The sequence below is a fragment of the Rousettus aegyptiacus genome, unplaced genomic scaffold (genome assembly GCF_014176215.1).
Source record: "Rousettus aegyptiacus isolate mRouAeg1 unplaced genomic scaffold, mRouAeg1.p scaffold_m13_p_8, whole genome shotgun sequence".
Lineage (NCBI taxonomy): Eukaryota > Metazoa > Chordata > Mammalia > Chiroptera > Pteropodidae > Rousettus > Rousettus aegyptiacus.
The window spans coordinates 9,677,132-9,689,067 of record NW_023416311.1 but is presented as its reverse complement, the minus strand read 5'-3'; the positions used below and the strand labels follow the sequence as shown (position 1 = coordinate 9,689,067).

The following is an 11,936-nucleotide window of genomic DNA, read 5'->3' as shown; positions in this document are numbered from 1 at the left end:
AGATTACTCGCTACTCTAAGCTGGGTCAGTGGAGCAGGAGTATGGACATCACTGGGCAGCTTGTTAGACATGTAGGATCTCAGTCCCCACCCCATCCCTACAGAACCGAAGTCTGCGCTTCGACAAGGTCCCTAGGTGATCCGTGTGAACGGCAAGTTTGAGAAGCTCTGATCTGGTCTTGACTGTGCTGCCCAAGACGGTAGCTACCAGCCACGTACGACTATTTAAATAAAAATTGGTTCAAGTGAAATGAATTTTAAAAGTTAGTTTCTCTGCCACGCGAGCCATATTTTAGGTCCTCAGTCACCATGTGTGGCCACAGGCTACCGTCTTGCATGTCGTAGATACGGAACGCCCTGCAGAAAGTTCTGGAATGGTGCCATACGACACCGAAAGTGTGTTCTTTGTGGACCAACAGGTGGGCACTGCAGCCTCGTTCGAAGATGAAAATAAAAACGATTATGGGTCAGACAGGCAAAAGAAGCAGCTATTCGGAAGGAATGCCTCGATCATCTGAAAAAGTGGAAAAAAAAAAAATAAAACCAAATCCCAAAGCCTTTTAAAAAGTTGTCCAAATTTTTGGGCAAGTGTGTCACTGCCCCATCGGCAGAAATGCTGTGGCAGCGCATAACAGCATGTGACATTCGCGTTATTGCCAGATAAATTCATTAGGACGGATGCGATCGCGATGAATACCGATAAATTAAAGTGTTACACAAGCAGCGTTCAGTGTTCATCCCGACGGGCTGCCTCTCCCTGGCTCCCTCTGCTCGTCGGCAGATGGCGTGGAGGCCGGGAACTCATCCCAGGGCCGGCCACCGAAACGTCGCGGCGCCTCGTTTCAAGGAGTCACTGCTACGTAGAACCTGGCGGGGCTCGGACACATTCGGAAACATAAGGGCCTGGGATTGAGCGTCACACGCACGATCAATCGGTTTATTGTTGCAAATGCTTTGCGTGTACGGTTCTCCCATCTGATTGCCGGCTACCTGCAGGCTTGTGGTGAGAGATAAATTACAGTAAAACCCCGGTGGCTGAAAGAGCTTGGAAAAAAAACTTCTCTTCCCTTGGTTTCAATTCTTGACGCATCGCTAGGCAGCTGTGCGTTCTTGGGCAGAGTGCTAGCCTCTCTGAGCCACGTTTTTTTTTTATCTGTAAGAGTCTTACCTCGAAGAGTTGGTAGGGTGGAGATGCCATGTGCTGGCACAGAAGAGGGGTTCAGCGAGTGCTGACTATTTTGAGGCTCCCTCTGTTTTCTGAGAATCTACTATGCACCAGGCCTGGGGAGTAATACCAAGATGGGCGAGACAGGCTTCTCGTCTTGTGCAAAAAGCAGACGTGCATAATCGGTCACAGTATTCAGTGATCAGGGCATGACAGAGGTGGCTGCAGAGCACTGTGGGCCCACAGAAATGCGCGTTTCTTCTGGAGAAGGCTTTAGGGGGAGGTGTCATTTGAGTTGGATTGTGAAGGAAGAGTCGGAGCTCCCCGGGAAGGCTCGGGAGGGCAGTGCAGAGAGTACAGAGGTGACAAAGCACGTGCTCTCTGCATTCAGTTTTCGGGAGGTCTGGTGGCTCCGGAACAGGAAATACATGCGGGAGGGGTGGGACATGAGGCCAGAGAAGAGGGCAGCGGCCGTGAGTCAGGGTAAAGCTTCTGTATCAGGCCGAGGAGTGTGTCTTCATCACTTATTGGTGGAAGACTATATTAGTTCCATTAATGCATCAAAAATGACCCCCAAATTCGGCAGCTTAAAATATCAACAAACCTTCGTGATCTCACAGTTTCTGAGGGTTGGGAATCTGGGAGTGACTTGGCTGGGTGGTTCCAGCTCGGGGTTTGTCACGAGGCTGTAGTCAGGATGTCTTCTGAGCTGCAGTTATCCGGAGGCCGGGCCGGGCTGGGGGATTCACTTCCAAGATCGTGTGCTCACGTGGCCGGCAGGTGGGCGCTGGCTGCTGGCTGGAGGGCACAGCTCCTCATCGCGTGGACCTTCCCCAAGAGCGAGTGATCCGAGAGCGAGCCAGGGTGAGGCTGCAAGGCCTTTTATGCCCTAACACTGGACGTCACACTTTGGTATACACAGGGCAGCCTATCCAGTGTGGGAAGGTACTCCACGCCGGCCCTGACACACCACAGCTCAGTGCGGTGTAAACTTGCCGCCCCTTCTTGGTTTAGTAAAATGACAATGGCCTCTGTGGCTTGGTATCACCCAGCAGTGAGGTGTGATGGATGGAAAGAATGTTCTCCGCCTGCCTAAACATTCACTTCATGCTTTCCCAAGTTAGGGGGACGAGCTTAGAAAGGTGGGCCAGAACGTAAGAAATCAGAGCAAGAAAGTCAGGTCTACGGCCAGGCCATCCTGAACAAGCCCGATCCCGTCCGATCTCGGAAGCTAAGTGGGGTCAGGCCTGGTTAGTGCTTGGATGGGAGACCACCTAGGAAGACCAGGTGCTGTAGGCGTAAAAAATAAATAAAAAATAAGGGATTGTAAGCCGAAAAGCTCCTTGCAATTTGTGAGGTCAACCAAGGGTTGCCTCACCTAAAAAAAAATATAAAGAAAGAAAGTCATGTTGGGATAGCAAAGAGAGAGACAAGGACCCGGGGGTTCCAGGATGGGCACCCTAGCACATGGGATAAAGAGAGCAGAGAGTTGAGGCAGGGGATGCCAAGGTCAAGAGAAAGAAACCTGTCTTGGTTTTACTGCATCTCCAGCTCCTGGGACAGTGCCTGGCACACAGTAGGTGCTGTATAAACATTTGTTAAATGAATGGTGAACACGCTTAAAAAAAAACACCTTGACTGCTTCTCAAGAGTTTATCACGATCAGCCTCCAGGAGTTTCCTTCTTGATCCTCCTGGATATCAGGATAAGGATGATCCAGAACTGAAATATGCAGCTCTGTGGCTGGAAGATGCTAGCAAGAGGGAAAACGTATCACCTCAGGGCCATCACTAGGGGGCAGGAACGAGACGGGGCGTCTAAGCTGCAAGGAGGCGCGAACCAGAGCTCACACACTCAGCTCCGCTGCGAGGACGCCTTCTGGCTAAGACAGGGTACGCTTGCCCCACAGGGTGCAAACTGGAGGCCCGCACAGAGAAGCGGGCCGGCAGGCATTTTGTTTGGGCCACCACTTTATTAGTGTTATTTTAAATTCATTGCTATCATTTTTCAAAACGGAGAGATTTCCTTTAGACATTTAAATTTCTGACTTCTCTTGAAACTTCCAAAGCTCCAGCAGCCCTAGGCCAGAATTCCCACTGGCAAGAATGGGCGGTTATCGTAGTAGGCACCTCCACCCCTCTGTAGACAGAATGGGCATGGCCCCTCCCTTTTGCCTTGACCTTTGCCCCCGGGGGGCTTTCTCATTTGTATTACCAACCTGGCCTCCGTGAGCATTTGAGTTTGAGACTCAGTGTATCATTCATTTTCTTCTATGCCTGCCTGTCTCAGTGTGTGTGTGTGTGTGTGTGTGTGTGTAGTGTTTTGTCAGGTCCATATTCTGGGCTCCTTTCCTCACTGGGCATTTGGCACCTCAGCCTGCTTGTTTCTCAGAATCTCCCCGTGAACTCTTGACACCAAACCCAGACTCTGCTGGGTTTCTTTGTCTAACAAACATTCCTCTGTCTTTTTTTTTTGTTGTTGTTGTTCTTTTTGCTAAGAAAGGAGAAAAGCCTTAGGGGAATTAATCATAATTGATCAAAGTTATTTGTGGAAATCCCATTTCATTTTGCCTGGAATTGGTTCAGGGGAAGTCTTGTGACTCAGTTCTGGCCAATGATATCTAAGGAAAAGTCTACTAGGAGTTTTTAGCAAAGATTTTTCTCCCTCTAAGAGAAAGACTATAAATATATATATATTTTTTGAAAACTCCTATGTAGAGATGTGATGCTTGGAGCTGTGGCAGCCATATTGCGACCATGAGGTAAGATACCATTCTCACACTTAGAGCAACAAAAGGCAGAAACATCCAGGGATCCTCATATCACTGATATGTTGAATCAAATCTAGGTCTTATTATGGACTTCTAAATTTGCAAGCCACAGATGCACTTATGGTTTAAGATAGTTGGATATTTTTAAAAAAATTAAAGCCAACACATTTCTAACCGATGCATTTGATATGATCTTGGGCATGCAGAGCCAGCCTTCTGAACTTCAGTTTCATCACCTTCTAAAGGCAGGGTGATTATAATGAGATAATATGTGGGAAGTGCTTTTCATAATACCTAGCATGTAGTAGCCACTCGACAAACATTAATTTCTTTCTGGGCTCTGAGTTCAACTATAAGCGAATTTTTATGTTTATAAAATTTATTTCGTTTTTCACATAAGGCAGATGCAAAAGGGATGTGGAAAATTCTATTGAATATTTCATAACCCTATTTCCAGGTTCCATGCCAGAGAAGTAAACCTCAATTCATCCCACTGTAAAAGAGAAAGAAGTCAAACCACCTTCCACCTAATGCACAGTAAAGCTGAGATCTCTATGACTTAATTAAAAGCAGCAGAATATCTTCCTATCTGCAGATGAATGACATTTAAATAGAGGCTAGTGTTCAGCTATTTCATTATATGGTTAGGTAATATGCTCCAAACAGCATGCCTTAGTAATTACTGTACATTTTTCTTAAATACGCTGTTTACTGATTGTCTTATAACTGGATGATACACATACATAATTTTATATTTATAGATAAGTGCTCTTTTCTGACAGCTCCAACATCTAAATTAGGCAATGCAAAATCAGATAATTGTAGAGAAACATTTGTCATCTGGCATATGAGATCCCCAGGTAAATAACATAATTATGTGTATCTGGAATCAATCGAAGGTGGGTGGCCTGATGTTTATCAATTCTCTTTCCATCATCTTCTCACTTTCAAAAGTGAAATTCAAATTTACCTGAAAGAATGGCTTCTAGCTTCGACAGCTCTCATCAAATGTCCATGTCCTTGCTTTCCTAACCTTGTGTTCTTGCAGCCAAGAGGGGGAGCGGGCGAAGATGTTGGTGAGGTATTTTTTTTCTTTCGTTTATTTTAGGGGGGGAGGGAGGGGAGGGGAGTTGGGAGGGGCGGGGAGGGGAGGGGAGGGAGGGAGGGGAGGGAGGGGAGGGGAGGGAAGGAAAGGAAAGGAAAGGGAAGGAAGGAAAGGAAAGGAAAGGAAAGGAACGGAAAGGAAAGGAAATGGAAGGAAGCATGTGACGGATTAAGGACGTATTAGTCTTGCCTACTGCCGCATTCCTTCTCTTCTCCTCTCTTTCTTCTCCTCTTCCTCTTCCTCTTCTTCTTCTTCTTCTTCTTCTTCGTCTTCGTCTTTGTCTTTGTCTTCGTCTTCATCTTCGTCTTTTAAAAAAAGACTATCCAGCGAGTTTTTGCATTGCCCTTCTTCTGAAAGATATCTGGCCAATGCTATTGGCATATGACTCAGGTCTGGCCAATTACTGAACTCTATTCCTCAGGCATCAGTAATTGGCTGAATGGGTGGGCATGTGACCTTAGCAGAGCCAATGAACATTCTTCCTTGGAACTGATGTATGTGCTGGAGAAAAGATACTCTTTCTTTTGACTGGAAATATAAAGGAAGATGTGAATCGTAGGTGCTGGTAGTTGTCTTTTCTTCCCCCAAGTAGAAAAGACTTGTCTGTAGGGGAAGATAATGAAATAAATGAAACTATGGAGAGAAAAAGGGGGTGAGGTACTGATGGGAGAAGGAGAGAGAGAGAGAGAGAGAGAGAGAGAGAGAGAGAGAGAGAGAGAGAGAGAGAGAGAGAGACTTTGGCAGGGCAAAGCCCCAGTCTCGTCTTATTGCCTGGGGGCCTCATCCCTGTAGCTTTTCTTTCAATTCTTCCCAAAGCATCCTTTGGAACCACTGGAACCAATAAATTCCATCCCCCTTAGGATGGTTTGAATGTAGTGCTGGTCCCCTTTCCTGCAATAAAAAGAACTGACTTCTCTAACAAATTTCGAGGTGGCTGGAGATTGCTTCCCACACTCTCAGGTCATGATCTGCTCTGAGCCCAGCAATTCAGGGGATCTTCATGTGGCCCGTGACAAGGCAGAATTACTGGCCTCCTACTCATTTTCTGAGCATCCTTGGCTACCCTCAGGGATGGAAATGAAGAAGAGAATGTGACAACTAGCAGATTTGGGTAAGGCCATTTCTTTTCCTGTAAGACATGCTGAGCCTCGCACTTAGTACTAGTCTTTGACTCAGTAATTCTAATTCTTGGTCTCTATCCTGAAAACAGTACAAACTGGAACAAAGGTTTGTCCATCAAGGTGCTGAGCGAGGATCTAACAGCTGGAAACAACTCTGGCACGCACAGTCTGGACAAAATTAAATTAATTATGATTCTTCCACATATGTCATTTAACGTGTCCCATAAAGAATTTGTGATGTTATTCTAAATATTTATGCTACATTGTTGAATGGGAAAAGTAGGGCAGGGAAATTGTCAAAAATACTTGGTGAATTATGTAATAAGCCCTAAGAACAAAGACTGGAAGAAAATATGCTATTATTTTGACCATGACTGGATAAGATTGAGGGCATATATTTTTTTTTTGCTTCCTTACATTTTTGTTGGCCTTTAAAATTTTCTATAATGATGATGTATTACTTTTATAATTAGAAAAATGGAAGGACATAGAATAAAGCAAAATGGATCCTGGCTTGACTCGACTCTCCTTTCTTGCCTCGGATGGAGCAAAGATGTTTGGCTGCTTGTACTTCCAGCTGGGGACAACCTACATCCGAGGCCTTTTACCTACAATCGGAGATGTGAATTCCAGGCGATCACCATTCAAAAAGGTAAGGAGAATGAGAAAGACCATCAATAGAATATTGAGTATGAAGGGACTACACAGTAATTTCGGGAGCTGCTTTGCTGGAGGTGGGGGTGGGTGTGTGCAGTGTCCACAGGAAGCTCCTTGGGCTGAGCAGCGGGGGGCGTGTCTCCAGGATGGATTCTGAGGAGGATGTCGAAACGTCTCTCCATCCTCCCAGGGTGCAGAATGCTGATCTTGCAGAGGGAACTTGAGTCGAGGCGGAGGGCTAAGATGAGAGAAGGCCGGAGCTGTAGCATCACAGAACAATTCTCAGCCTGGCCAAGGACTCACTCATTTACTCTCATTCAGTCAGCAAACATTGACTGAAATGTCTGTTATGCGCCAGGGCCTGGGCTAGCCTCGGGTCTCGGCTGAGTGAAACAGCCTACCTTCAGCAGCGCCTACGGGTGAAGAAAGCCTCTGTAGAAACCAATTGATCAGACTCGTGCTGTCCAACAGAAATATAAAGTGAGCCATACATATAATTTATATAACTAAAATTTTTCTTAGTCACATGGAAAAAGCAAAAAGAAACAGATGAAATGGATTTAAATAAAGTGGTTTATTTAGTTTAAGATATCTAAAGTATTATCATCTTCACATGGAACCAACATTAAAACTCTATCAACGAAGTCGCTCATTCTTTTTTTATAGCTTTTTTTAATTAAAAAAATAGATGTTGTTTTTCAGAGTAGTTTTGATTCACAGAGAGATGCCGCCCCTCCCCCCACTGCCACCGACATCCCCCACCAGAGTGGCACATTTATTGCAAGTGACAAACCCACATTGACACAACATAGTCACCCAAGGTCTATAGTTTGCATCGGGGTTTAGTCTCGGTTGTACTTGCTATGGGTTTGCTGTAAAATCTGTTAGACAAACATATAATGACAGGTGGTCTACCGGTACAGTATCATTCAGAGCAGTTTCACCGCCTTAAAAATTCTCTGCGACCATTTTGCCCCTGAGGGTTGCAGAGCATTTTCGAATGTGATCTTGACATTACTTTCTGTCCTCCAAGCTTCTGTCTTGATAACCTGATGCCGGAAGAGTTAAAAGGGCAGGGATTCCTCTTTATCTCTCAGAGCTTTGAAGTTGGAATCTAGTACCTAAGCCTCCTGGACACTTCCTGGCTGTGTGGCTTTGGGCCGATCGCACCACCTCTCTGAGCTTCTGTTTTCTTTCATGCAGAATATATGTAATAACACTGTGATGGGTCAGGTTCCTCGGGCTGGAGGTTTGTGTGCAGGTTTGCCAGGGAGAGTTCTAGGGCTCAGCCCTTAGGGGGGGATAAAGGGAGCAGAACTGGGCAGGCGGAGGGGTTGAACTGTTGGGTAGTTGCAACAGAGATGTCCACCAACCCCATTATCATCGGCTACCTGGAGCTGGCAGGATTCTGCAGAGTTGTCCCTCCTGGAGGCAAGAGGGTCGATGGAGCCAGGCTTTGGATACAGGCTGCCCATCCCCTCCCCCAAGCCCCCCAAGGAAACATAAGACCTTGGGCAAGTCAGTTCCCTTCCAGCTGGTGGGCGCAATTCCAGGGGATGAACCTGGCTGAGAGTTGCCAGCCAGCAATTCTCCCAGAAGGTGGAGGAATGAGTCTCACTGTCTTGAAGGACAGATCTGAGCACACACTGCAGCGTCCACTACAAATACCAACCTTCCAGGGTAATGAGGAGGAGTAAAAGCCATAAAGTGCACTGAGTGATTGGCGCAGGGCATGGCACATGCTCGCCTCTCGACGATGCTGATAATCATTATAATGACTCCGATTGCGAGAATATTTGTGCAGAAGCTAATAGGTAAAAGGCAGCCATGGGTGACTTCTAAGCAGCCTTAAGGTCTGGGAAATTCCAAGGAAACAACAATCCTTGGAGAGTTCAGAGGCCTCCATTCAGCCCCTAATCACAGAGATGCTCACAGTAAATTTGCATCCTAAAAAAGCCACCACATCTGCAAACAAAGGAATCCGTCCTGCTTTTGAAGGGGAAAGACAGAAGGAAGCAGAGGTTTGAGTAAAGTTGTTTTGCATTTGAACCATCAGGAGTTTATGGTTCTCTGGAGCTAAGAACCCTCCTGGAACCATCCAGAATAAGCACTTCTGTTTTTCCTGGGGGCGGTTTTGTTCTGGAGTCTCATTAGGCTGGGGTCCTGCCTGGGCCCAGACTGATTCTTTCCAGCTTGAACTCGGAGCTGGCCTAGGTGCTGAGTGCTTTGCATTTACACAGGACACACCTAGAGGCCCCTGCGGCAGGCAGGCTTTGTCCCTCGCTCTTGACCCCGCTGGAACAGCCTCTGAGACCTCCTTGGAAAAAGTGCTGAGCCAGCAGGATATGCCGCTGCAGCCTCAGGAGACTCGAAGCCTATCAGAGCCGCTAGAAGTTTGTTCCCCAGGGGTGGCCTTTTCCCTTCTCCTGGGAGATCCGAGGGGGCTGGCCTACAGGTTGTGCTTGTCACAGATGGGACCCCAGGGCTGACTATGAGCTCCCTGAAGACATATCCGGAGTGTTTTGTTTGCCATTGTATCACGGGGCTTGGTACATAGGAGAAGTCATTTATCGGGTAGACAAATGAGTGAAAGGATCAATGAACGAGTGGATTATTTTCCAGAAGGTTCTGGGAGGCCGAAGCTCACCCTCCTGATTTTTGGGGTCCAGGAAGGCAGGTGTGTGGCTGAGCACGGAGATGCGACTGTCTGTGAGTTCTCTCCAGGTGCCTGACTCCGCTGAACCCTTGGTCCCTTGGGGGTTGTAGATGCTGGACGGTCTCCCGCGTACGCTTGCTCCGTAGCGATGGAGAAGCAGAGTGTGTGTCATGTGCCACTCCCCCTGCCTGGTCACCTTCCTTCCTCCTCGTTGTCCTCACTTAGAGACGTGCTGCTCATCCCGGGGGGCTTGCCGGCTCCTCCGTCTTCCCACAGCCCCACCCCCACCCCCAGCCTCCCTCGGCAACAGCCCGATTCACACACGGGGTGGCGTGTCTGCTTCTGAACCCCCACCTGTTTGTGGGCTCTTTGAGGGGGGACAGACTGGGATGGATCTCTGAGGCCAGCACCCTGCGGGGGACCGGGGTGGAGTGGGGGCTCCATACATTTCTTTTTGGAATGAATGAACGAATGAATGAAGTCAGAATGCTCTCAGGAAATCCTCAACCCGGGAAGGGTTCTGGAAAGGCGGGGGGCATGGACATTTCCAGAGAAGTCAGAGACAAAGCATTTGGAATACAACCCCGTGGAGTTGGGGTCTGAGGGATGGGTGGTCTGGAACTCAGCATCGGTATTGCAAGCAATTAAAAAAAAAGTCCCTCTCTCTCGCTCAGACTCTCTGAACTTAAAGAGTGAGCGGAAAGTGTTTCTTACGTAGGATCAAACAGATTATCTTCCCAAACGTATTGCATCTAATGCTAGGCAGTGAGAAGCAGAGATGATTCTTCCCCAGGAGAGCAGGGGAAGATTATGATAAAGTCAGCTCCTGGAGGTGGGAGGGGAGGGGAGGAAGTGATCATGATCAAGAAAGGAGAGAAGATGCAGTGGGCAATGGCAAAGGAAGAGAAGGGGGAGAGAGAGAGAGAGAGAGAGAGAGAGAGAGAGAGAGAGAGAGAGAGAGAGAGAGAGAGAGAAAGGTTCAGTGGGTCCCCCAGGAGTGTATACTTTCTCCCAAACCCTGACCGAGGTGACATTTAAGTGCTATTACATAATCCAGAGGGCACAGATGCAGAGATGAAGACATGCTTATATTTCACTCTGACTCGTCTCGAACCATGACTCTTCCTGTTTCTGTTCTTTGCACTGGAATCTGAGGGTCGGGAGATCTGGAACGTTCATATTAAGAATAACCCAACATTCGTACAGCCCAGCTCACAATGTGCTTTTCCCCATGCCCGTTCTCACTGGATCCTCCAAGTGAAGTCATCACCATCGTCTCCTCTCTTACCTCCACCCTTTGCCCAAAGAGGGGAAAATGACCTTGGTTTATGAATGATGGCACAACACCTGTGACAGGCATCGCTAATCATTCGGGGCACTAGTCTGATAACCTCAACCCCTGGCAGTCACTGCTAATCAAGTGGAGATGAAAATGATTTGCCTTCCGCTGGACCGAGTGAGAATAAGACCATGTTGCATCTTGGGGTATTTCATGTGCTACCCTAGGCTGTTGCCCATCCAACATTACATCCCTCTCTCCTATCATGGCCATTCGCTGCTATTGTAACCTTGACTTTGGGACCCCTGACCACCTCCTTTCTTCTCCTTTTATGAGACCTTGTATGGCGTCTCCCCTTTTAGTCCTGCCAAGCTCTCCTTGACCAGGAAGCCACATCCACTGCCTCATCCCACACAGATCCCTCCCTCCTATAAAATTATCTAGAGCAAGGTTTATCAGCCTCCGCACTGTTGACATTTTGGGCAGATAATCCTTGGCTGCGAGGGCTTCTCCGTGCATTGCAGAAGATTTAGCAGCATTCCTGGTCTCTACCCACTAGATGCCAGTAGCACGCCCCTTTCATCGCTGCGATGACCAAAAATATCTCCAGACATGGCCAAATGTGCCCGAGGGGTTAGGCAACTTTGTCCCGGCTTGAAGTACTGCTTTAGAAGTGTAGCTGACCCTTGAACGATGCAAGTTGTTAAAAAAATAATAATTCTCAACGGGTAAAGGATGGGAGTTTGATGGATAAAGAGCTCAGCTGCCTTACGGCTGCCTTCTCACTCCCTGGGATCGTTCTGACGTGTTTTTCAGACAGTGGGACGAGTCCCAGCTGCCTGTCACAGCTCACACATGGACGCAGCCCGAGCTGGCTTTCTCCTTTCCCCATGTTACTTCCTCGCTTCCCCCTGGAGCTTCCTGAGGGCATCACCCAAATAAAGGACTCGCACCGGGTCCCGTCTCAGGCCCGATCCGTATGTCCAGAACCTAGTGGGACATAGCTGTGTATAACGTAGGCATGTCCCACGCCATCCGTGTGGCTTGTGAGGAAGGGACCTTCTGGGCCCTACCAGAGCCTCTTTTCCAAGAGCGCTGGGAGGCAATGTCAGAATCGGAGGCAGGAGAGAGTCACAGGTAGGCGAGAGAATGGAGGCGATCGGCAGGGGGCGAGCTCTGTCTCT

At 47.8% G+C, this 11,936-nt stretch overlaps 1 pseudogene; it reads left to right on the top strand.

Moving 5' to 3' along the window:
* Positions 1-2,344: 2,344 nt before the first annotated feature.
* On the top strand, positions 2,345-2,463 carry LOC118607240 (annotated as a pseudogene).
* The last annotated feature ends 9,473 nt before the right edge of the window (positions 2,464-11,936 follow it).